Here is a 5,690-nt window from a genome sequence, read left to right as displayed (position 1 = left end):
CTCTTTTGTTGGCTCCAATGACACCCCGGTCTCAATTTGCCCTGTATCTTCTTCATCTCAGAGTTCCCCACATCCCCGATAACGTCACACCGATGCCTAAAGTGATACACACACTAGTCTCCCCCTGCTTGCAAGGAAAAGGTGAAGTACTCCAGAATAAATCTGACGTATTTCTGCCATGTTTTTTACCACAAGCGCGATGCCCACATCTCTGTGACAGCCACGTTCTCCGGACTGGCTCAAGTCCAGTCTTCCTGCATCCTGGCTTTCCTCCCTGTCCCACGGCATTAAGCTCTTCGCCATTTAGAGACCAAAGTTATACATCATCATTCCTCTACTTGAGTGTGTCACTTATGAAAAGCATCCTGCTTTGTCCGTGACACTGGCAAACAGAAACCACGACAGCACAATGGGATTTTGTCACAAATGCAGAAGTCGCCACGGAAAAAGTTCTAAAAGCATATGCTGTGCGGGTAAACACTCACCTGGTAAATTAAAAGGCATTTTTCTTTTCCCCCACCCCGTTTCACCCGAGTGTCCCTCTCCCCCAGCTCACTGCAGCAAACCTTGGCATCTTGGTCTCCTCTCCCATTCCTCTCGCTTCTCTACACCCTCCTAAGCCACCTGAACTCATACACTGCATGCTCTCTGGCTTGTAATTATCCTCGACTACGGCTTCTTATGCCCTGGAAGTGACCGTGCCTGGAGTCTTTTCCAGACTCATCTCCAGCCTTTGGACTTCTGTTACTTCTTCTCTCTCTTCCGGGTCCCTGCTTTGCCTTTCACATCCTTCTCCCTGAAAGGGGAGGGGAGCTGTCTGCTGATCCTCCTCTTCCCACACAATAATACACACAAGCTGTCTTAGCAACCGAACCTGGCATTAGTACAGTCTCACTTCAGAACTTTCCATTGAGGCCAAAGGAGCCCCTGACAGGAGTCACTATACCATGCCTATGGGTCTCTGGGGACCCCCAAACCACTTCAGGATACTCCAAACCAATCTCCCAGGCACTTCGCAGGAGGCTGGCTCCACTTCAGCCAAGTGCCCTGCACTGAAAGACGGCGTCTTTTCCGTGGGTAACTAGTGCAGTTAATGAGAGCACTGGACACACTGGCGCTAAGGAAATTAGTCAGAATTTAATTCTGCCAATAAATTGCCTTGGGCTTGATGGCACACCAAGAGCTTCCCCGGGGGCCTACTTTAAATTGTAGGTGTGTTTTAGGTCTTCATAGATCAGACAATATTGGCTCCTGGGCTGCAATAAAATGTTTTTGCTATAATAATCTGTTATTATATTTATGAACCTGCTCAGCACTTGGCATCTCTTCTGTAACAATTTAACACACCCCTAAACACGCACTTTTGTGACGGGCTGTAAGATAAACCCGAGACACACAGTGGCAGTATATACCGTATTTCTTCCTTGGCCTTTCTCCATTTTTCTCTCTTAAAACCACTTTCTCTTTAGAATACCTGTTAATACAGTGAATGGGATCTGTCTGACTTAAATCAAGCACTTTTTCCACCGGTTAACAAATTGTTGGTGGTATTCCTTGCTTGGAAATTTCCTTTGCTTGTCATTTTTTTTGATTAAGTAAATTTTATCCAAACCTCAAATACATAGGGCTGGCAGTGTAACAATTAGGAATAAATGAATGTACAGCACTTTTATTTTTAGGAAAAAATAGGGTTTAGTGGGAGGCAACACGCAGGAGGGAAGATGGAAGACTACCAGGCTGCGGAGGAGTCTGCTTTTGTTGTCGATGAAGGAGCAACATTGTAAAAGAAGCTATAGAGAGCGCGATCGGTGGCAATGCGTACCAGCACAGCAAAGTGAATCAGTGGACCACAAACGTAGTAGAACAAACTTTAAGCCAACTCACCACGCTGGGAAAGCCATTTAAGTACATCGTGACCTGTGTGATTATGCAGAAGAACGGAGCGGGGCTGCACACGGCGAGTTCCAGCTTCTGGGACAGCTCTATGGATGGCAGGGGCACCGTGCGGTGGGAGAACAAGACCAAGTACTGCATCGTCAGCGCTTTCAGGCTGTCCATCTGAGGCTCGCCGGCCCTCCGCCTGTGCCTGCGCATGCTTCCTATCCCCACGGCCACGGGCTCCGGCCAGCACCTTCCTCCTCCTCTCTCTCGTGGCGCTCACGGCGTCGAGGACAGCCAGGTGACTGCCCTATTCTGTGAACGGCAGAGCCAAGTCCGAGGACTGTCATCCTGGGTGCTCAGGCCTCTGCCGCCACTCTCTTAACTCTGAATATTTCTTTTCAAAGGTGCTAAAAACTTAAATCTGCTAGTTTGAAACTTTCTCTCTCTCAGACACACTAATTTTCCATACTTTGTACTTTGGTTAGAATAATAAATTATTCCACTTTGAAAAAAATAGGGTTTAGTTACTTCAGGCCTCTGATTTTGCACCTTTTAATCTTCTCTGAAAAATAATGTGTTATCTCTCAACACCTCAACTTCCTCAGTAGGCCTCAGTCCCCACACTCATCTGAGAAGCATCATGTCCTTTATTTCTGAGAACTTACTCCCCTCTGCCCCCCACACACGAGAAGTATCCCAAACTAGGAAAACAGCAAATGCAAGCAAGAGTCTACAAAATATGAAATTAAATCTCAGCATACCTTCCAATTATTTTTTACACACCTACATACAAGGCAATATATTTCTGTGTATTTGTGTAGGAATATATTTCTTTGTTTAAGAAGTTTGGGAATCATACTATACGTATTATAACTCACTTTTCCATTTAACGACATCTATGAACGCTTTTTCCATGCTTGGTTATTTTGAGATATGTTTACCTACAACTAAAAAATAAATGTAAGTTTTCATAATCAAAACAAATGTACTATCTAGCCAGAAATACAGGCAAAAACTAAAGCTAGGGATTCGGTCATCATCATTCTTTTACTCAAGGGTCACTTATGAAAGGCATCCCACTTTGTCCATGACGCTGGCAAACAGAAAACACGACAGCATAATGGAATTTTGTCACAAATGTAGAAGTCGTCACAGAGAAAGTTCTAAAAGTCTGTGTTATGTTATTCTGTAAGTAATTTATTTTAATGTATTTCTTTAACCACATTTTAATTTTTTTCTTTCTGTTTTGCAAACCATTACATAATCGAGTTTAGCTTTTCTGTTAAAAAGAAACAGCATTAAAAAAAAAAAAAGAAACAGCATTCATGGGACACCTGGGTGACTCAGTTGGTTCAGTGCCTGCCTTTGGCTCAGGTCATGATCCCAGGGTCCTGGGATGGAGTCCCGCATCACTCTCCTTGCTCAGTGGGGAGCCTGCTTCTCCTGCCTGCCACTCCCCCTGCTTGTGCTCTCTCTCTGACAAATAAATAAATAAAATCTTTAAAAAAAAAAAAAAAGGAAAGAAAGAAAGAAAGAGCATTCAGGGGCACCTGGGTGCCTCACTCCATTAAGCATCGGACTTGATTTTTGGCTCAGGCTGTGGGATTGAGCACCCTAGTCAGGCTCCTCGCTCAGCAGAGAGTCAGCTTGAGATTCTCTCCCTCTTCTCCTCCATCCCTTCCCCTCCCCACTTACCCACCCACACTCTCTTTGAAATAAACAAATAAATAAATCTTAAAAAATAAAAATAAAAATCAAAGAAAGAAATAGCATTCAGGACTAGGTCATTCTCCCAAGAGAATTATTTAGTTCTCAGAGATAAGAAAAGACCAAGAATTTACTTATTCATTTATTTTTAAAGCCTTTATTTATTTGAGAGAGAGAGATTGCAAGCAAGAGAGAGCACAACCTGGGGAGAAGGAGAAGCAGACTCTGTTGAGCTGGGAGCCTGACTCAGGGCTTGATCCCAGGACCCCAGGATTATGACCTGAGCCAAAGGCAGACGCTTAACCAACTGAGCCATCCAGGCTCCTGAAGACCAAGAATTTATATAAAATTATTTAATGCATTCATGTCAAAAACAATATGTGATTAAATAAATGTCTAGTAATTGCACAATGCATAATTATTATGCATAATGCCTAATAATACTATTTTATGCTGGTATAAATCTTTCCTTATGTGACTTGTGAAAACCTTAACTAATGCTTCCAAAATCATCCCCTGCCTATATACAACATGATGTACCAACATAAAAAATGATTCAGAAACAGTTATGTCCACCAAGTGCAAAGCAGAGCCCTTTTACCCTACAGACCTAAGATCAGAATTTACGGAGAGACAGAATTAAGTGTCCTTGTTCACTTTTTTTTTTTTTTAAGCTGGACAAACACTTCGCACTGGAAGAGAGATCACAAATCCTTTCAAACATGGATGAAAAACTCCATTGTCTCTGTAAAAGAAATCCTTTCCTTAAAACAGCTGCCAAAGAGAAGCCACCAGCTGGCCTGATGATCTGGCCAGCAAAACTGGCTAACATGGAGATGATTATAAAATGGTAGCCTCCCGGGGGCCTGAGCATCCCTGACCAGAGTAGGTGGCCAGCAACTTGAATCCCCTAGGGGAAGTCCCCATCTTTGCAGACTGCCTGGCACAGGATACAGAGAACTGTTGGCAGCCAACTCTGGTTATGGCAACTTCCAAACGAATTTCCCACACATGACTCTGAATGGAGGCTCCAATGAGGGAGGCTGAAGTGGGCTACTCTATTGTCATCCATGGGCTCATTCTCTTGAAGCAACCAGGTGAGCACATGGGCTCAGGCCCTGGGTCCAGGGTGCTGCTTTGCCAATGCACAAAGCAATAACAATAAAATTTTAGTGCCTCAAATATATCCATGGTAGTTCAGGTTATGATGCCACTGCCCAGTTTTACTCTGAGGATATTCTCTACCAAATTTTATCTCACACAAAGGATTGCTGACTGGATCCATGCTTTTTACCAGACTAAAACAGTTCTCCAATTTAACCCCTTGTGGCCAGGAACAAAGGAGAAGTCCTACAGTAGGAGAGATTGTGGGACTAGACTCAGCCCTTTCCCACACCGATTCATCACCTTCCCTGACTTGATTCAGACCCAATATTCTCAACAAGAACAGGGGACAGTCCCTTGGTCCCTCCTCTCTCAGCACAAGACCTGGTCTCCCACACAGAGAAGGTGTGAGCTCCCTCCAGGCTAGTCACACGTGCACATCCCAGACTGACTATATACACACACATCTGTCCTTCCTTTCCCCTCATCTCAGAGAAGCAGACCTCCTCTCCCCACAAGCCATTCTGCCCCTTGCCTTCTTCAAGATCTCGCTGATCATCAACTTTTTCACCTCATTCTCTCACATACATATAAGTTTTATCTGTGCTAAACCACAGGCTCTGGAGCAAGACACTCTGAGTTTAAATCCGGGTTTGCTACTTGCTATGTGACCTTGGGCAAATTACTTAATCTCTCTGTCTCTCAGTTTCTTTATCTATGAGATTATGATAAATACAGCATCTACCTCATGGGGTATTTTGAAGATTAAGTAGGTGACTTATTTAATGGGCTTACATAGTATCTGACACAGTAAGTCTTTCTTTACAAGTCATACATATATCATATATCTGCGTATATGATATATACTGCCACAACTTTATTTCCTTAAGAGACTGACCTCAACAGAACCAGCCTAAAATTCATTTCTCACAATTTTGGTTCCCTTTTTCCTCTCTCAAGCCCTACTTCATTGAGTGAACCATTCTTGCTAATGCTCA

The 5,690-nt window shown here is 43.6% G+C and overlaps 1 pseudogene; it reads left to right on the top strand.

Annotated features, from left to right (window-relative positions):
• The first annotated feature begins 1,721 nt into the window (after window positions 1-1,721).
• On the top strand, window positions 1,722-2,062 carry LOC111140687 (annotated as a pseudogene).
• Window positions 2,063-5,690: the final 3,628 nt, after the last annotated feature.

Source organism: Enhydra lutris, unplaced genomic scaffold (assembly GCF_002288905.1).
Source record: "Enhydra lutris kenyoni isolate GAN:26980312 unplaced genomic scaffold, ASM228890v2 scaffoldscaffold4, whole genome shotgun sequence".
NCBI lineage: Eukaryota > Metazoa > Chordata > Mammalia > Carnivora > Mustelidae > Enhydra > Enhydra lutris.
This window is presented reverse-complemented; position numbering and strand designations above follow the sequence as displayed.